Below are 21,904 nucleotides of genomic sequence, written 5' to 3'. Positions count from 1 at the left end.
AGCCACTACTACTAAATAACCACCCTAGCCTCCAAGCCACTACTATTAAACAACCCCCCAGCCCCCAAGCCACTACTTCTAAATAACCCCCCAAGCCTCCAAGCCAATACTACTAAATAACCCCCATTGCCTCTAAGCCACGACTACTAAATAACCCCCATTGCCTCCAAGCCACTACTACTAAATAATCCCCCTTGCCTCCAAGCCACGACAACTAAATAACCCCCCTAGCATCCAAGACACTACTAATAAATAACCCCCCTAGCCTCTAAACCACTACTACTAAATAACCCCCCAACCTCCAAGCCACTACTACTAAATAACCCCCATAGCCTCCAAGCCACTACTACTAAATAAACCCCCCCTAGCCTTCAAACCACAACTTCTAAATAACCCCCATATCCTCCAAGCCACGACAACAAAATAAAACCCTAGCCTCAAAGCCACTACAACTAAAATAACCCCCAACCTCCAAGCCACTACTACTAAGTAACCCCCCAGCCTCCAAGCCACTACTACTAAATAACCCCCCAAGCCTCCAAGCCACTACTACTAAATAACCCCCCTAGCTTCCAAGCCACTACTACTAAATAACCCCCCTCAACTCTTCAACCTCCAAGCCACTACTACTGAATAACCCCCAAGCCACGACTACTAACTAACCCACCTTGCCTCCAAGCCACTACTACTAAATAACCCCCATAGCCTCCAAGCCATGACTACTAAATAACCCCCCCAAGCCTCCTCAACCTCCAAGCCACAACTACTTAATAACCCCCTAGCCTCCAAGCAACTACTACTAATTAACAACCCCGAGCCTCAAAGCCACTACAACTAAAATAACCCCCAACCTCCAAGCCACTACTACTAAATAACCCCCCAAGCCTCCAAGCCACTACTACTAAATAACCCCCCTAGCTTCCAAGCCACTACTACTAAATAACCCCCCTCACCTCTTCAACCTCCAAGCCACTACTACTGAATAACCCCCAAGCCTCCAAGCCACGACTACTAAATAACCCACCTTGCCTCCAAGCCACTACTACTAAATAACCCCCATAGCCTCCAAGCCACTACTACTGAATAACCCCCAAGCCTCCAAGCCACTACTACTGAATAACCACCTAGCCTCCAAGCACATACTACTAAATAACCCCCATAGGCTCCAAGCCACTACTACTAAATAACCCCCCAGCCGCCAAGCCACTACTACTAAATAACCGCCCAAGCCTCCAAGCCACTACTACTAAATAACCCTCCAAGCATCTAAGCCACAACTACTAAATAACCCACCTAGCCTCCAAGCCACAACTACTAAATAACCCCCTAGCCTCCAAGCAACTACTACTAATTAACAACCCCGAGCCTCTAAACCACTACTACGAAATAGCCCCCCTAGCCTCCAAGCCACTACTACTAAATAACCCCCCTGGACTCCTAAATCTCCAAGCCACTACTACTAAATAACCCCCCAATCATCCTCAACCTCCAAGGCACTACTAAAAAATAACTCCCCTCGCCTCCAAGCCACTACTACTAAATAACCCCCAAAGCATCCAAGCCACTACTACTATATAACACCCAATCCTTCAAGCCACAACTACTAAATAACCCGCTAGCCTCCAAGCCACTACTACTAAATAACCCCCCAGCCCCCAAGCCACTACTTCTAAATAACCCCCCAAGCCACTACTACTAAATACCCCCATTGCCTCCAAGCCACGACTACTAAATAACCACCATTGCCTCCAAGCCACTACTATTAAATAATCCCCCTTGCCTCCAAGCCACGACTACTAAATAACCCACCTTGCCTCCAAGCCACTACTACTAAATAACCCCCATAGCCTCCAAGCCATGACTACTAAATAACCCCCCCAAGCCTCCTCAACCTCCAAGCCACTACTACTGAATAACCCCCAAGCCTCCAAGCCACTACTACTGAATAACCACCTAGCCTCCAAGCACATACTACTAAATAACCCCCATAGGCTCCAAGCCACTACTACTAAATAACCCCCAGCCGCCAAGCCACTACTACTAAATAACCTCCAAGCCACTACTACTAAATAACCCTCCAAGCATCTAAGCCACAACCTCCAAGCCACTACTACTAAATAACCCCCCCTCCAAGCAACTACTCTAAGCCACAACTACTAAATAACCCACCTAGCCTCCAAGCCACTACTACTAAATAACCCCCTAAGCCTCCAAGCCACTACTACTAAATAACAACCCCAAGGCACTACTAAAAAATAAGCCTCCAAGCCACTACTACTAAATAGCCCCCCTAGCCTCCAAGCCACTACTACTAAATAACCCCCCCTGGACACAACCTAAATCTCCAAGCCACTACTACTAAATAACCCCCCAATCATCCTCCAAGCCACTACTACTAAATAACCCCCTAGCCTCCAAGCCACTACTACTAAATAACCCCCAAAGCCTCCAAGCCACTACTACTAAATAACCCCCTTGCCTCCAAGCCACAACTACTAAATAACCCCCCTAGCCTCCAAGCCACTACTACTAAATAACCCCCAGCCTCCAAGCCACTACTACTAAATAACCCCCCCTCAAGCCACTACTACTAAATAACCCCCATAGCCTCCAAGCCACTACTACTAAATAACCCCATTGCCTCCAAGCCACACTACTAAATAACCCCCTAGCCTAAATACTACTAAATAACCCCCCTCCAAGCCTCCAACCCCCACTCCAAGCCACTACTAAATAACCCCCTAGCCTCCAAGCCACTACTACTAAATAACCCCCCCTCCAAGCCACTACTACTAAATAACCCCCCTCCAAGCCACTACTACTACTAAAATAAATAACCCCCCTAACCTCCAAGCCACACTACTACTACTAAATAACCCCCACTAGCCTCCAAGCCACTACTACTAAATAACCCCCCCATACAATCAACCTCCAAGCCACTACTACTAAATAACCCCCCTAGCCTCCAAGCCACTACTACTAAATAACCCCCAAGCCTCCAAGCCACTACTACTAAATAACCCCCAAGCCTCCAAAGCACTACTACTAAATAACCCCCTCCAAGCCACTACTACTAAATAACCCCAAGCCTCCAAGCCACTACTACTAAATAACCCCCCCCAAGCCACCTCCAAGCCACCACTACTAAATAACCCCCAAGCCTTCAAGCCACTACTTCTAAATAACCCCATAGCCTCCAAGCCACTACTACTAAATAACCCCCCTCTTCAACCTCCAAGCCACTACTACTAAATAACCCCCCAGCCTCCAAGCCACTACTACTAAATAACCCCCAAGCCTCCAAGCCACTACTACTAAATAACCCCCCAATCCTCCAAGCCACTACTAAATAACCCCCAAGCCTCCAAGCCACTACTACTAAAAATAAGCCACAACTACTAAATAACCCCCTAGCCTCCAAGCCACTACTACTAAATAACCCCAAGCCTCCAAGCCACTACTACTAAATAACCCCCAATCCCAAGCCCCTTCTAAATAGCCTCCAAGCCACTACTACTAAATAACCCCCTAGCCTCCAAGCCACTACTACTAAATAACCCCCCCTCCAAGCCACTACTACTAAAATAACCCTACTACTGAATAACCACCTAGCCTCCAAGCCACTACTACTAAATAACCCCCATAGCCTCCAAGCCACTACTACTAAATAACCCCCTAGCCTCCAAGCCACTACTACTAAATAACCCCCAAGCCTCCAAGCCACTACTACTAAATAACCCCCATAGCCTCCAAGCCACTACTACTAAATAACCCCCTAGCCTCCAAGCCACTACTACTAAAAATAACCCCCTAGCCTCCAAGCCACTACTACTAAATAACCCCCCTGGAGCTAAATCTCCAAGCCACTACTACTAAATAAGCCCCCCAGCCTCCAAGCCACTACTACTAAATAACCCCTAGCCTCCAAGCCACTACTACTAAATAACCCCAATCCTTCAAGCCACAACTACTAAATCAACCTCCAAGCCACTACTACTAAATAACCCCCAATCTTCAAGCCACTACTACTAAATAACCCCCAAGCCTCCAAGCCACTACTACTAAATAACCCCATTGCCCCAATTGCCTCCAAGCCACTACTACTAAATAACCCCCTTGCCTCCAAGCCACTACTACTAAATAACCCCCTAGCCTCCAAGCCACTACTACTAAATAACCCCCCAAGCCTCTAAAGCCACTACTACTGAATAACCCCCATCCAAGCCACTACCCCACCTAGCCTCCAAGCCACTACTACTAAATAACCCCCTAGCCTCCAAGCCACTACTACTAAATAACAAGCCACCCCCCAAGCCTCCAAGCCACTACTACTAAATAACCCCCAAGCATCCAAGCCACTACTACTAAATAACCCACCTAGCCTCCAAGCCACTACTACTAAATAACCCCCTAGCCTCCAAGCCACTACTACTAAATAACCCCCCTAGCCTCCAAGCCTCCAAGCCACTACTACTAAATAACCCCCTGGACTCCTAGCCTCCAAGCCACTACTACTAAATAACCCCCTAGCTAAAAAATAACTCCCCTCAAAGCCTCCAAGCCACTACTACTAAATAACCCCAAAGCCTCCAAGCCACTACTACTAAATAACCCCCATAGCCTCCAAGCCACTCCAAGCCACTACTAAATAACCCCCAATCCTTCAAGCCACAACTACTAAATACCCCCATAGCCTCCAAGCCACTACTACTAAATAACCCCCAATCCTTCAAGCCACAACTTGTAAATAACCCCCTCTCCAAGCCACTACAACAAAATAAACCCCCTAGCCTCAAAGCCACTACAACTAAAATAACCCCCAGCCTCCAACCACTACTAGTAACTAAATAACCCCTCCAGCCTACAAATAACCCCCAAGCCACTACTACTAAATAACCCCCCTAGCCTCCAAGCCACTACTACTAAATAACCCCCTCACCTCTTCAACCTCCAAGCCACTACTACTAAATAACCCACCTAGCCTCCAAGCCACTACTACTAAATAACCCCCATAGCCTCCAAGCCACTACTACTAAATAACCCCCCCCCCTCAAGCCCTACCACTCAACCTCCAAGCCACTACTACTAAATAACCCCCAAGCCTCCAAGCCACTACTACTAAATAACCCCCAGCCTCCAAGCCACTACTACTAAATAACCCCCATAGCCTCCAAGCCATATACTACTAAATAACCCCCATAGCCTCCAAGCCTCCACATACTACTAAATAACCCCCTCAGCCTCCAAGCCACTACTACTAAATAACCCCCCTAGCCTCCAAGCCACTACTACTAAATAACCCCCTAGCCTCCAAGCCACTACTACTAAATAAGCCCCCCCCCTACTACCTCCAAGCCACTACTACTAAATAACCCCCTTGCCTCCAAGCCACTACTACTAAATAACCCCCCTAGCCTCCAAGCCACTACTACTAAATAACCCCCAGCCTCCAAGCCACTACTACTAAATAACCCCCCCTTGCCTCCAAGCCACGACTACTAAATACCCCCCTAGCCTCCAAGACACTACTACTAAAAACCCCCCTAGCCTCCAAGCCACTACTACTAAAACTACTAAATAACCCCCTAGCCTCCAAGCCACTACTACTAAATAACCCCCTAGCCTCCAAGCCACTACTACTAAATAACCCCTCTTGCCTCCAAGCCACTACTACTAAATAACCCCCTAGCCTCCAAGCCACTACTACTAAATAACCCCCATAGCCTCCAAGCCACTACTACTAAATAACCCCCTTGCCTCCAAAACTAAATAACCCCCATAGCCTCCAAGCCACTACTACTAAATAACCCCCAGCCTCCAAGCCACTACTACTAAATAACCCCCCAGCCTCCAAGCCAATACTACTAAATAACCTCCAAGCCTCCCACATACTACTAAATAGCCTCCCCCCAGCCTCCAAGCCACTACTACTAAATAACCCCATAGCCTCCAAGCCACGACTACTAAATAACCCCCCAAGCCTCCTCAACCTCCAAGCCACTACTACTAAATAACCCCCATAGCCTCCAAGCCACTACTACTAAATAACCCCATAGCCTCCAAGCCATACTACTAAATAACCCCCAAGCCTCCCAAGCTACTACTAAATAACCCCCTAGCCTCCAAGCCACAACTACTAAATAAACCCCCAAGCCTCCAAGCCACTACTACTAAATAACCCCCAGCCTCCAAGCCACTACTACTAAATAACCCCCCCTCCAAGCCTCCAAGCCACTACTACTAAATAACCCCCATAGCCTCCAAGCCACTACTACTAAATAAATCCAACCACTACCTAAATAGCCTCCAAGCCACATACTACTAAATAACCCCCATAGCCTCCAAGCCAATACTACTAAATAACCCTAAATAACCCCCAATCCTAGCCTCCAAGCCACACTACTACTAAATACTAAATAAGCCACTACTACTAAATAAACCCCCATTGCCTCCAAGCCTCCAAACCCCCACTACTACTAAATAACCCCCAGCCTCCCACTACTAGCCTCCAAGCCACTACTACTAAATACTAAATAGCCTCCAAACTAAATAACCCCCAATCCTTCAAGCCAAAATAAACCTCCAAGCCACTACTACTAAATAACCCCCCAAAGCCTAACCCCCAGCCAAGCCACTACTACTAAATAACCCCCAGCCTCCAAGCCACTACTACTAAATAACCCCCTTGCCTCCAAGCCACTACTACTAAATAATAGCCTCCAAGCCACTACTACTAAATAACCCCCTCCAAGCCTACTAAATAAACCACTACTACTAAATAACCCCCCAAGCCTCCAAGCCACGACTACTAAATAACCCCCCAAGCCTCCAAGCCACACTACTACTAAATAACCCCCTAGCCTCCAAGCCACTACTACTAAATAACCCCCAGCCTCCAAGCCACTACTACTAAATAACCCCCCCTCCAAGCCTCCAAGCCACTACTACTAAATAACCCCCTAGCCTCCAAGCCACTACTACTAAATAACCCCCCCCTCCAAGCCACTACTCAACCTAGCCTCCAAGCCACTACTACTAAATAGCCTCCAAGCCCTACTACTAAATAACCCCCCTAGCCTCCAAGCCACTACTACTAAATAACCCCCATAGCCTCCAAGCCACTAACTAAATAACCCCCCTAGCCTCCAAGCCACTACTACTAAATAACCCCCTTGCCTCCAAGCCACTACTACAAGCCTCAAGCCTACTACTAAATAACCCCCTAGCCTCCAAGCCACTACTACAAGCCTCCAAGCCACTACTACTAAATAACCCCCCCCAAGCCTACCAAGCCACTACTACTAAATAACCCCCATAGCCTCCAAGCCACTACTACTAAATAACCCCCCAAGCCTCCAAGCCACTACTACTAAATAACCCCCCATAGCCTCCAAGCCAATACTACTAAATAACCCCCATAGCCTCCAAGCCACTAAATACTTACTAAATAACCCCCCAGCCTCCAAGCCACTACTACTAAATAACCCCCTAGCCTCCAAGCCACTACTACTAAATAGCCTCCAAGCCACAACTAAATAACCCCCAGCTCCAAGCCAACAACTACTAAAGCCTCTAAACCACTACTACTAAATAACCCCCAAGCCTCCAAGCCATAACTACTAAATAACCCCCTAGCCTCCAAGCCACTACTAAATAAAATAACTACCTAAATAACCCCCTAGCCACTACTACCAAGCCTCCCACTACTACTAAATAACCCCCAAGCCTCCAAGCCACTACTACTAAATAACCCCCCCTCCAAGCCAAACCCCCTACTACTAAATAGCCTCCAAGCCACTACTACTAAATAACAGCCCCCCCCTTCAACCTCCAAGCCACTACTACTAAATAACCCCCATAGCCTCCAAGCCACTACTACTAAATAACCCCCTAGCCTCCAAGCCACTACTACTAAATAACCCCCTAGCCTCCAAGCCACTACTACTAAATAACCCCCCCTCCAAGCCTAGCCTCAAGCCACTACTACTAAATAACCCCCATAGCCTCCAAGCCACTACTACTAAATAAAGCCTCCAAGCCACTACTACTAAATAACCCCCAAGCCACTACTTCTAAATAACCCCCAGCCTCCAAACCACTACTACTAAATAACCCCCAGCTTCCAAGCCACTACCGAAATAAAGCCTCCATGCCACTACTACTAAATAACCCCCTAGCCTCCAAGCCACTACTACTAAATAAGCCACTACCTCCAAGCCTCCACTACTACTAAATAACCCCCATAGCCTCCAAGCCACTACTACTAAATAACCCCCTAGCCTCCAAGCCACTACTACTAAATAACCCCCCTCCAAGCCACTACCTAAATCCAAGCCTCCAACTACTACTAAATAACCCCCATCCTCCAAGCCACTACTACTAAATAACCCCCCTAGCCTCCAAGCCACTACTACTAAATAACCCCCTAGCCTCCAAGCCACTACTACTAAATAACCCCCCTTGCCTCCAAACCACTACTACTAAATAACCCCCTCCAAGCCCTCCAAGCCACAGCCACTACTAAATAACCCCCCTCCAAGACTACTAAACTCCAAGCCACTACTACTAAATAACCCCCTAGCCTCCAAGCCACTACTACTAAATAACCCCGAGCCTCCAAGCCACTACTACTAAATAACCCCCTAGCCTCCAAGCCACTACTACTAAATAACCCCCCCCCAAGCCACTCCAACCTACTAAATAACCCCTAGCCTCAAAGCACTCTAGTAAGTAACCCCTCAGCCACAAAACCACTACTACTAAATAACCCCCTAGCCTCCAAGCCACTACTACGAAATAAATAAGCCCCTCCTAGCCTCCAAGCCACTACTACTAAATAACCCCCAGCCTCCAAGCCACTACTAAAGCCTCCAATACTACTAAATAACAGCCCCCAATCCTTCAAGCCATAACTACTAAATAACCCCCTAGCCTCCAAGCCACTACTACTAAATAACCCCCATAGCCTCCAAGCCACCTACAAGCCTCCAAGCCACTCTAAATAACCCCCTACTACTACTAAATAACCCCCAAGCCTCCAAGCCACTACTACTAAATAACCCCCAGCCGCCCAAGCCACTACTACTAAATAACCCCCTAGCCTCCAAGCCACTACTACTAAATAACCCCCTAGCCTCCAAGCCACAACTACTAAATAACCCCCCTAGCCTCCATGCCACTACTACTAAATAACCCCCCAGCCACTACTCCAAGCCAATACTACTAAATAACCCTACTACTAAATCGCCTCTAAGCAACTACTACTAAATAACCCTCCTAGCCTCCAAGCCACTACTACTAAATAACCCCCATTGCCTCTAAAAACCACTACTACTAAATAACCCACAGCCACTACTACTAAATAACCCCCCAAGCCTCCACAACTACTAAATAACCCCCCAAGCCACTACTACTAAATAACCCCCATAGCCTCCAAGCCACTACTACTAAATAACCCCCTTGCCTCCAAGCCACTACTACTAAATAACCCCCCTAGCCTCCAAGCCACTACTACTAAATAACCCCTAGCCTCCAAGCCACTACTACTAAATAACCCCCCTCCAAGCCTACTAAACGACTACTACTACTAAATAACCCCCTAGCCTCCAAGCCACTACTACTAAATAACCCCCTAGCCTCCAAGCCACTACTACTAAATAACCCCCAGCCTCCAAGCCTCTAAACCAATACTACTAAATAACACCCCAATCCTTCAAGCCATAAAACTACTAAATAACCCCCTAGCATCCAAGCCACTACTACTAAATAACCCCCCCAAGCCTAAAACAAAATAAAAGCCACTACTACTAAATAAAGCCTCCCACTACTAGTAAGTAACCCCTCCAAGCCACTACTACTAAATAACCCCCATAGCCTCCAAGCCACTACTACTAAATAACCCCCTCCAAGCCACCAAGCCACCACTACTAAAATAAAGCCTCCAAGACACTACTAGTAAGTAACCCCTCCAAGCCACTACTACTAAATAACCCCCCTAGCCTCCAAGCCACTACTACTAAATAAGCTTAAAAGCCCCTAGCCTCCAAGCCACTACTACTAAATAACCCCTCCAAGCCACTACTACTCCAAGCCACTACTACTAAATAACCCCCAAGCCTCCAAGCCACTACTACTAAATAACCCCCAAGCCTCCAAGCCACTACTACTAAATAACCCCAGCCTCCAAGCCTCCAAGCCACTACTACTAAATAACCCCCAGCCTCCAAGCCACTGCCACTAAATAACTAAATAACCCCCTAGCCTCCAAGCCACTACTACTAAATAACCCTCCTCAAGCCTAAAGCCACTACTACTAAATAACCCCCAGCCTCCCGATCCTCTAAATAAAAGCCTCCAAGCCACTACTACTAAATAACCCCCTAGTCTCCTAAATAAGCCACTACTACTGAATAACACCCCTAGCCTCCAAGCCACTACTACTAAATAACCCCCAGCCTCCAAGCCACTACTACTAAATAACCCCCCACTACTACTAAATAACCCCCAGCCTAGCCTCCAAGCAACTACTACTAAATAACCCAGCCTCTAGACCTCTAAAGCCTCCAAGCAACTACTACTAAATAACCCCCTAGCCTCCAAGCCACTACTACTAAATACCCCCCCTCAAGCCTACAAAACAACCCCCAAGCAAAGCACTACTACTAAATAACCCCCCCTCCAAGCACATACTCTAAATAAAACTCCAAGCCACTACTACTAAATAACCCCCAGCCTCCAAGCCACTACTACTAAATAACCCCCCTAGCCTACAAGCCACAACTACTAAATAACCCCCCTAGCCTCCATGCCACGACCACTAAATAACCCCCTCCAAGCCCTCCAAGCCACTACTACTAAATAACCCCCTAGCCTCCAAGCCACTACAACTAAATAACCCCCATTGCCTCCAAGCCACACTACTACTAAATAACCCCCAGCCTCCAAGCCACTACTACTAAATAACCCCCTAGCCTCCAAGCCACTACTACTAAATAAGCCTCCCTACCTAAGCCTCCAAGCCACTACTACTAAATAACCCCCTAGCCTCCAAAGCCTACTACAAACAATCCTTCAACTAACTACTAAATAACCCCCAATCCAAGCCCTACTACAAGCCACTAACTACTAAATAACCTCCCCCCTAGCCTCCAAGCCACTACTACTAAATAAATAACCCCCCCGAGCCTCCAAACCCCAACTACTACTAAATAACCCCCAAGCCTTCAAGCCACTACTACTAAATAACCCTCCTAGCCTCCAAGCCACTACTACTAAATAACCCCATTGCCCTAAACCACTACTACTAAATCCAAGCCACAACTACTAAATACTACTAAATAACCCCCAAGCCTCCAAGCCACTACTACTAAATAACCCCCCAGCCTCCAAGCCACTACTACTAAATAACCCCCTAGCCTCCAAGCCACTACTAACCCCCAAGCCACTAGCCACTAAATAACCCTACCTAAGCCTCCAAGCCACTACTACTAAATAACCCCCCCTAGCCTCTAAACAAACAATACTACTAAATAACCCCCAATCCTTCAAGCCATAACTACTAAATAACCCCCATAGCATCCAAGCCACTACTACTAAATAACCCCTAACCTCCAAGCCACAACTACTAAATAACCCCCCTAGCCTCCAAGTCACTACTACTAAATAACCCCCACCTCCAAGCCACTACTACTAAATAACCCCCAGCCTCCAAGCCTCCAAGCCACTATACTACTAAATAAAAACTAACCATACTACTAAATAGCCACTACTACTAACCCCCAAGCCACAAGCACTACTACTAAATAACCCCCTTGCCTCCAAGCCACCACTACTAAATAAGCCACCTACTACTAAATAACCCCCTAGCCTCCAACTAACTACTAAATACCCCCCTAGCCTCCAAGCCACTACTACTAAATAACCCCCATAGCCTCCAAGCCACTACTACTAAATAACCCCCTAGTCTAGCCTCCTCAACCTCCAAGCCACTACTACTAAATAACCCCCCAGCCTCCAAGCCACTCCTACTAAATAACCCCACTAGCCTCCAAGCCACTACTACTAAATAACCCCCATAGCCTCCAAGCCACTACTACTAAATAACCCCCTAGCCTCCAAGCCACTACTACTAAATAACCCCCCCAGCCTCCAAGCCACTACTACTAAATAACCCCCCTAGCCAAGCCACTACTACAAGCCTCCAAGCCACTACTACTAAATAACCCCCTAGCCTCCAAGCCACTACTACTAAATAACCCCCAGCCCCAAGCCACTACTACTAAATAACCCCCAAGCCTCCAAGCCACTACTACTAAATAACCCCCAGCCTCCAAGCCACTACTTACTACTACTAAATAACCCCCCCCTCCAAGCCACTACTACTAAATAACCCCCTAGCCTCCAAGCCACTACTACTAAATAACCCCCAGCCTCCAAGCCACTACTACTAAATAACCCCCCCCTCCAAGCCTCCAAGCCACTACTACTAAATAACCCCCATAGCCTCCAAGCCACTACTACTAAATAACCCCCTTGCCTCCAAGCCCCACTACTACTAAATAACCCCCTAGCCTCCAAGCCACTACTACTAAATAACCCCCATAGCCTCCAAGCCACTACTACTAAATAACCCCCAGCCTCCAAACCACTACTACAAAATAACCCCCATAGCCTCCAAGCCACTACTACTAAATAACCCCCTTGCCTCCAAGCCACTACCTACTAAATAACCCCCATAGCCTCCAAGCCACTACTACTAAATAACCCCCATAACCTCCAAGCCACTACTACTAAATAACCCCCCTTAGCCTCCTCAACTCCTACTAAATAACCCCCATAGCCTCCAAGCCACTCCTACTAAATTACCCCCATAGCCTCCAAGCCACTACTACTAAATAACCCCCAGCCTCCAAGCCACTACTACTAAATAACCCCCATAGCCTCCAAGCCACTACTACTAAATAAGCCCCCCACTGCCTCCAAGCCAATACTACTAAATAACCCCCAGCCTCCAAACCACTACTACAAAATAACCCCCATAGCCTCCAAGCCACTACTACTAAATACCCCCTAGCCTCCCCCTAAAGAACCCCCAGCCTCCAAATCACTACTACAAAATAACCCCCATAGCCTCCAAGCCACTACTACTAAATAACCCCCAAGCCTCCAAGCCAATACTACTAAATAACCCCCAGCCTCCAAACCACTACTACAAAATAACCCCCATAGCCTCCAAGCCACTACTACTAAATAACCCCCTTGCCTCCAAGCCTCTCCTACTAAATTACCCCCATAGCCTCCAAGCCACTACTACTAAATGACCCCCCTAGCCTCCAAGCCACTACTACTAAATGACCCCCTAGCCTCCAAGCCACTACTACTAAATAACCCCCAGCCTCCCAAACCACTACTACTAAAAACCCCCTAGCCTTCAAGCCAATACCATTACTACTAAAATAACCCCACAGCCTCCAAGCCACTACTACTAAATAACCCCCTTGCCTCCAAACCACTACTACTAAATAACCCCAGCCTCCAAACCACTACTACAAAATCCATAGCCTCCAAGCCACTACTACTAAATAACCCCCTTGCCTCTACTACTAAATAACCCCCTAGCCTCCAAGCCACTACTACTAAATGACCCCCCTAGCCTCCAAGCCACTACTACTAAATAACCCCCAGCCTCCAAGCCACTACTACTAAATAACCCCCATAGCCTCCAAGCCACTACTACTAAATAACCCCCTAGCCTCCAAGCCAATACTACTAGCCTCCAAGCCACTAACTAACCCCCAGCCTCCAAGCCACTACTACTAAATAACCCCCCATAGCCTCCAAGCCACTACTACTAAATAACCCCCTAGCCTCCAAGCCAATACTACTAAATAACCCCCCTAGCCTCCAAGCCAATACTACTAAATAACCCCCCCCTAGCCTCCAAGCCACTACTAATAAATAACCCCCTAGCCTACCCAACCCTCAGGTCTTGTCTCCAGTGGTCATCAGCCTGCTTCCTAACCCTCTCTTCTTCCTGTTTAGATAAATATTCATAATTGGGACAGTATCAGCGTTATAATACATAAATACCACTATGCTACAACTTCCTTTATAAAAACCATACATCATCAAGCCTCGGTCTGGTCCTCTACCGACTTATCATTACAGCTAACCTTCATCATCCAGACACCACATACCCATCACAACTCATTCGCACTCATTGACTTGAGGTTTCGGTTGAGTTGTAGTAGGTATAACAGCCACAAGGGGGTGCTATAGTACACAGTCAGAGCTGCAGAGAGGGGAGGGGTGGTGGGAAGGGTTTCAGGACACTGAGAAAGATTATGCAGGTTGGCACAGCAAAGCACAGCTTAGCGGCACAGCAGTTCGAGGCTGTTGCAGCGTGCAGACGCAGTAGTAACGTGAGACAGGAAGTACAGTCAACATGTCCAAATCCAGGTCAACGCCAACAACTAGGGCTGTGACTGTCATGGAGTTTTGGATGATGGTTATTGGTCAGACAAATGACTGCGGTTATAGCTATAACTGTTAAAATATCACACCATTCAATATGTGCTCTGATTTATTGATTCAACTCAACTGACATTTAAAAAAATACAAAAGTATGAGCTACATCAGTTAACATCATGTTATCAACATTCTACGTTACCATGGAAATCATTGCATCACAATACCAGGCAGCCATTGCGAGTTTACCAGTCATATTGCGGGAGGTAAGCGGTTCCCATACAATTCATTCTATTTTCATGTGCGCTGCTGCTGCAGGGAGGGGCTTGTTGCCAGGGCAACCGAAGACTCGCTTGCTACAACAAAGTTTCCATGTTACTGCAGAAACGGACTCAACAGCACGAATGCCCGGGCCGTCTTCAGTCGGCTGTTTGTTCCACAGAAACAATTGACTACTGCTGCCACACATGAAAACGCAGTCTTCTCATATGAAGTACAGCAGTAAAGTCCGAAGCCATGTCATTTCAAATCGACTGAGAGCCAACAGGGTGTCCAAGCTCAGATGGTCTGCTCTGTTCCAAACAGGACACTCACTGAGCCTTGTTAAATGCTGCCTTCGCTCTTCTCCTCTGTCGACAGTGAACCTACAGCAACACAACTATGCCTACAGTACTGACAGGTGGGTCTGTCCCTTCACAATCAACCTCAGTACATTTCAGTCACCAGAACAAACGTGTCAGTTTTGGCACAAAAGGAAATCCTACTTCCCACTCTATGGATAATAAAGATGACTGCCTAAATGGGTCATCGACAAACTGCCCTCTACTTCCTTAATGCGTTTTGACAAGTCAATCACCACCTTAGACAGAGAATAAATTGATGCACTATTGTAAAGTGGCTGTTCCACTGACGATGAAACAAGACACCTGCTAAATGACTTAAATGTAAATGTAACAAGACACCGGTGTAGCGCCGGCTACAAGACACCAAGACACCGGCTACAAGTCACCAGTGTAGAGTACCGGCTACAAGACACCAGTGTAGAGTACCGGCTACAAGACACCGGTGTAGAGTGCCGGCTACAAGACACCAGTGTAGAGTACCGGCTACAAGACACCGGTGTAGAGTACAAGACACCGGTGTAGAGTGCTACAAGACACCAGTGTAGTAGTACAAGACACCGGTGTAGAGTGCTACAAGACACCGAGTACCGGCTACAAGACACCAGTGTAGAGCACCGGCTACAAGACACCAGTGTAGAGTACCGGCTACAAGACACCGGTGTAGAGTACCGGCTACAAGACACCAGTGTAGAGTACCGGCTACAAGACACCAGTGTAGAGTGCTGTTATGGACAGTAATTCATAACACAAGACACCAGTGTAACGACAATTTGACACCGATAAATGTGCACTGGCAATAGAGTTACAAGACACCGGTTTATTATATTACCCTACAAGAACTACTACTATGAATGTTGCTACTCTGAATAGCGGTGTAGAGACACCGGCTACATATTAGCAGACTTAAAATGTCACATTACTCTGGTAAAAGCTACTTATCGCCATTATCAATATCAGTGTAAAACGTCCCCAATTGTTGGGTCGGTGTGGATCATTGTTTGGTTTATCAAGACCCAGCTCTACCCTGGATGTAGAGCACCGGCTCAGTGTTCAAGACAGTAGGATCAAGACACCATATGGACTCCAAGACACACCCTGGTGACTCATTCATGCTTCAGTCTCATTTAAAACAGAATTCAACTACAAGACACCAGTGAGAACCACACCAGTGTTCTCTCAAAGAAAATGTTATCATATAACACGATGACAATTTGAAGATAAATGTGCACTGGCAATTTTTTATTATTTATAGAACTACTACTATGAATGTTGTATTGTCTCATAAAACTTAAAATGTCACATTACTCTGGTAAAAGCTCAGCCATTATCAATATTGTCAATTGTTGGGTCGGTGTGGATCAAAACCCTGGATGTCTCGTTTTGATATGGTCAGACTCATTATTGTCCAGAAAACTGGAGAACCAATTTCAAAGAAAATGTCATATGTGTATTATTCCAGTATTCCAAAACTGATTTGAAGTCAGTATTGTCCAAAACTGATTTGAAGTCAGTATTGTCCAAAACTGATTTGAAGTCAGTATTGTCCAAAACTGATTTGAAGTCACTATTGTCCTAAACTGATTTGAAGTCACTATTGTCCAAAACTGATTTGAAGTCAGTATTGTCCTATTGTCCTAAACTGATTTGAAGTAAGTAATTGTCCTAAACTGATTTGAAGTCAGTATTGTCCAAAACTGATTTGAAGTCAGTATTGTCCAAAACTGATTTGAAGTCAGTATTGTCCAAAACTGATTTGATTTCGACAATGATCACTAACACATGATACATAACATATTTTATTCCAGATCAAAATGAGGCTTAGGTGGCAGAGGGCGTGGCAGAGGTGTGAGCATTTTTAAGCTAATTTCCTGTGATTCTACAATATTCTCCATGGAGTTGAGATACATTTTTAAAGCTAAGATCTTCCAATTCTACACATTTGGCAGTTTCAAAGCTAATTTCAATATTCTCCATGGAGTTGAGATACCTTTTTAAAGCTAAGATCTTCCAATTCTACACATTTGGTAGTTTCAAAGCTAATTTCCTGTGATTCTACAATATTCTCCATGGAGTTGAGATACATTTTTAAAGCTAAGATCTTCCAATTCTACACATTTGGCAGTTTCAAAGCTAATTTCAATATTCTCCATGGAGTTGAGATACCTTTTTAAAGCTAAGATCTTCCAATTCTACACATTTGGCAGTTTCAAAGCTAATTTCAATATTCTCCATGGAGTTGAGATACCTTTTTAAAGCTAAGATCTTCCAATTCTATACATTTGGCAGTTTCAAAGCTAATTTCAATATTCTCCATGGAGTTGAGATACATTTTTAAAGCTAAGATCTTCCAATTCTACACATTTGGCCATTTCAAAGCTAATTTCCTGTGATTCAACAATATTCTTCATGGAGTTACAAGAAAACAGTTTTTAATGACATTTCCTGCCATCCCATTTTACCACAGCAAGACACCGGTGTAGAGCGCCAGCTACAAGACACCGGTGTAGAGTACCGGCTACAAGACACCGGTGTAGAGTACCGGCTACAAGACACCGGTGTAGAGCGCCAGCTACAAGACACCGGTGTAGAGCACCGGCTACAAGACACCGGTGTAGAGTGCCAGCTACAAGACACCAGTGTAGAGTACCGGCTACAAGACACCGGTGTAGAGTACCGGCTACAAGACACCGGTGTAGAGTACCGGCTACAAGACACCGGTGTAGAGTGCCAGCTACAAGACACCGGTGTAGAGCGCCAGCTACAAGACACCAGTGTAGAGCACCGGCTACAAGACACCAGTGTAGAGCACCGGCTACAAGACACCGGTGTAGAGCACCGGCTACAAGACACCGGTGTAGAGTACCGGCTACAAGACGCCGGTGTAGAGTACCGGCTACAAGACGCCGGTGTAGAGTACCGGCTACAAGACACCGGTGTAGAGTACCGGCTACAAGACACCGGTGTAGAGTACCGGCTACAAGACACCGGTGTAGAGTACCGGCTACAAGACACCGGTGTAGAGTACCGGCTACAAGACACCGGTGTAGAGTACCGGCTACAAGACACCGGTGTAGAGTGCTGGCTACAAGACACCGGTGTAGAGTACCGGCTACAAGACACCGGTGTAGAGTACCGGCTACAAGACACCGGTGTAGAGTACCGGCTACAAGACACCGGTGTAGAGTGCCAGCTACAAGATGCCGGTGTAGAGTGCCAATTTCTACTCTACTTTACCACAGCTACTCTACTGCTACTCTACTGTGTTCTTTTGTTCAAACAAAATAACAAAATCAAAACTGCTAAAATCATTGTTATTGAAATGTTTTATTGTCTATCTTCTATTTTGGTGACTGTTTCGCTCTTAAAGTTTATATTATAAAAAGATATAGGTCCATTATTAGTTTCCACATACTTTATATCTGGGTTTTAGTCATTTAAGTTCACAGTGAGAACGCTTAACCGTTGATTTATTTGATTATTATTCACTGTTTGGGCCCAAGGATGTCAATGGCATTAGACAGCATGTCAGACATCAACTTGGGACATACTGTACCAAACATCGTAGCGAGATGTAAAATAGCGAGTAAAACCTCCTCTGCAAAAAAACCCATCAAAATTAATTACAGATTTCTTGAGTCATCTTAAATTCATTCTGACAATTTTCAGGAAGTGATAATGGCTTTGTTCATATGGTGTCTCATGGGCGACAAACATCGAACCATACCTCGAACACTGAAATCTTGTTTTTCTTAAAGAATCCAGTCAAAACAAAACAAATGTCATTCTCTTGATAGATATTGTCATTCTCTTCCTTTACAAATAACTGCTCAGATGCAGGACTAGACACAGCAAGAGTATAGTGTCCTGATGGTTTTGTTCATGTAGAAAATGGTCTCGAATACAACAAGGGTCAGAATGAAAGCCAGAGCTCTGCAGTTGACTAGCTGACTGGGCAACCACAGCCACGTGTCTCTGCCTAAACAGTCCTAATGAACTGAGAGCTGGAAAACCAGAGAGATGGAGAGACAGAGATGGACCACAGCATGCACTTTAAATTGAGTAGAGGTCGTCAAAATTTGAGTACTTAGAGCCGTCCCTGCTGTGGGCACTGGCTGAGACATGAAGAGGGGCACAGAAACTGCACAGAGGGTAGAGGGGTAGTAGAGCAGAGATCAGCTAGAACAATAGAGGGGCAGTAGAGCTCAGCCAGAACAATAGAGGGTAGAGGGGTAGTAGAGCAGCAGAGCTCAGCCAGAACAATAGAGGGGCAGTAGAGCTCAGCCAGAATAATAGAGGGTAGAGGGGGAGGAGTAGAGCTCAGCCAGAACAATAGAGGGTAGAGGGGTAATATAGTAGAGATCAACCAGAACAATAGAGAGGTAGTAGAGCAGAGTTCAGCCAGAACAATAGAGTAGGGGTAGTAGAGTAGAGCTCAGCCACAACAATAGAGGGTAGAGAGGGAGTAGAGTAGAGTAGAGTAGAGCTCAGCCAGAACAATAGAGGGTAGAGGGATAGTAGAGCAGAGCTCAGCCAGAACAATAGAGGGGCAGTAGAGCTCAGCCAGAATAATAGAGGGTAGAGGGGGAGTAGAGTAAAGCTCAGCCAGAACAATAGAGGGGCAGTAGAGCTCAGCCAGAATAATAGAGGGTAGAGGGGAGTAAGTAGAGCTCAGCCAGAACAATAGAGGGTGGAGGGGTAATATAGTAGAGATCAACCAGAACAATAGAGGGGTAGTAGAGCAGAGTTCAGCCAGAACAATAGAGAGTAGAGGGGTAGTAGAGTAGAGCTCAGCCACAACAATAGAGGGTAGAGAGGAAGTAGAGTAGAGCTCAGCCACAACAATAGAGGGGCAGTAGAGCTCATCCAGAACAATAGAGGGTAGAGGGGTAGTAGAGTAGAGCTCAGCCAGAACAATAGAGGGGCATGAGAGCTCATCCAGAACAATAGAGGGGCAGAAGAGCTCAGCTAGAACAATCGAGGGGCAGTAGAACTCATCCAGAACAATAGAGGGGCAGTAGAGCTCAGCTAGAACAATCGAGGGGCAGTAGAACTCATCCAGAACAATATCGAGGCAGTAGAGCCCAGCCAGAACAATATAAGGGCAGTAGAGCCCAGCCAGAACAATAGAGGGGCAGTAGAGCTCAGCTAGAACAATCGAGGGGCAGGAGAACTCAGCCAGAACAATAGAGGGGCAGTAGAACTCAGCCAGAACAATATAGGGGCAGTAGAGCTCAGCCAGAACAATATGAGGTAGAGGGGCAGTAGAGTAGAGCTCAGCCAGAACAATAGAGAGTAGAGGGGCAGTAGAGTAGAGCTCAGCCAGAACAATAGAGGGGCAGTAGAGTAGAGCTCAGCCAGAACAATATGAGGTAGAGGGGTAGTAGAGTAGAGCTCAGCCAGAACAATAGAGGGGTAGTAGTGCTCAGCTCAAACAATAGAGGGTAAAGAGGTAGTAGAGTAGAGCTCAGCCAGAACAATAGAGGGACAGTAGTGTAGAGCTCAGCTCGAACAATAGAGGGTAGAGGGGCAGTAGAGTAGAGCTGAGCCAGAACAATAGAGGGTGGAGGGGTAATATAGTAGAGATAAACCAGAAAAATAGAGGGGTAGTAGAGCAGAGCTCAGCCAGAACAATAGAGAGTAGAGGGGCAGTAGAGTAGAGCTCAGCCAGAACAATAGAGAGGAGAGAGGTAGTAGAGTAGAGCTCAGCCAGAACAATAGAGGGGCAGTAGAGCTCAGCCAGAACAATAGAGAGCAGAGGGGTAGTAGAGTAGAGCTCAGCCAGAACAATAGAGAGCAGAGGGGTAGTAGAGTAGAGCTCAGCCAGAACAATAGAGGGGCAGTAGAGCTCAGCCAGAACAATAGAGGGGCAGTAGAGCTCAGCTAGAACAATAGAGGGGCAGTAGAACTCAGCTAGAACAATAGAGGGGCAGTAGAGCTCAGCCAGAACAATAGAGGGGCAGTAGAGCTCAGCTAGAACAATATAGGGGCATTAGAGCTCAGCCAGAACAATAGAGGGGCAGTAGAACTCATCCAGAACAATAGGGGGGCAGTAGAACTCATCCAGAACAATATAGGGGCAGTAGAGCCCAGCCAGAACAATATAGGTGCAGTCGAGCCCAGCCAGAACAATAGAGGGGCAGTAGAGCTCAGCCAGAACAATAGAGAGTGGAGGGGTAGTAGAGTAGAGCTCAGCCAGAACAATAGAGTGGCAGTAGAGCTCAGCCAGAACAATCGAGGGGCAGTAGAGCTCAGCCAGAACAATAGAGGGTAGAGGGGCAGTAGAGCAGAGCCCAGCCAGAACAATAGAGGGTAGAGGGGCAGTAAAGCAGAGCCCAGCCAGGGTCCAGGAGGGAAGCTGCCGGTCTACAGCAGGTTAACAGTGGTTAAAGAGGGTCAACTACCTAATGAAGCTAGCTAGCAGACTCACAGCCGCAACTCTTTAGCTGACAGGGAATGCCTATAGTATTATGGCATTACGTTTAATGCAACATAAGTATCAAGAGTGAAAAATACATATTTCAAATGGAAAATGCTATTTTTGCATAGATACAGTACATAGAGTACTGGCATATTCTTTGTGTGCACCACATGTTCTCTGCTCTTTCAAGGACCTGTCTTCTGCTACTGATTAATGTTCTACAATAATTGGAAGTTTCGTTAATGAATACACGACTGAAAGATATCGGGTCTACTATTCCATCAGAACGTTGTGGGCACCATCAGAACGTCGTGGGCACCATCAGAACGTCGTGGGCGTCATACCCGATCGGCTGAAGACTTCCACAAATACAGACACATCCTAAGGATATCACCAC

The 21,904-nt window shown here is 46.4% G+C and overlaps 1 protein-coding gene across 5 annotated transcripts in view; it reads right to left on the bottom strand.

Annotated features, from left to right (window-relative positions):
- The window catches only part of LOC135505290 (AT-rich interactive domain-containing protein 4B-like), a 157,122-nt gene that overhangs the window by 8,286 nt on the left and 126,932 nt on the right, over positions 1–21,904 (bottom strand). The window lies entirely within an intron of this gene.

This window comes from Oncorhynchus masou, chromosome 18 (assembly GCF_036934945.1).
Source record: "Oncorhynchus masou masou isolate Uvic2021 chromosome 18, UVic_Omas_1.1, whole genome shotgun sequence".
NCBI classification, from domain to species: Eukaryota; Metazoa; Chordata; class Actinopteri; order Salmoniformes; family Salmonidae; genus Oncorhynchus; species Oncorhynchus masou.
Note: the sequence above shows the minus strand (reverse complement) of the source record. Positions and strands in the feature narration are given on the sequence as shown.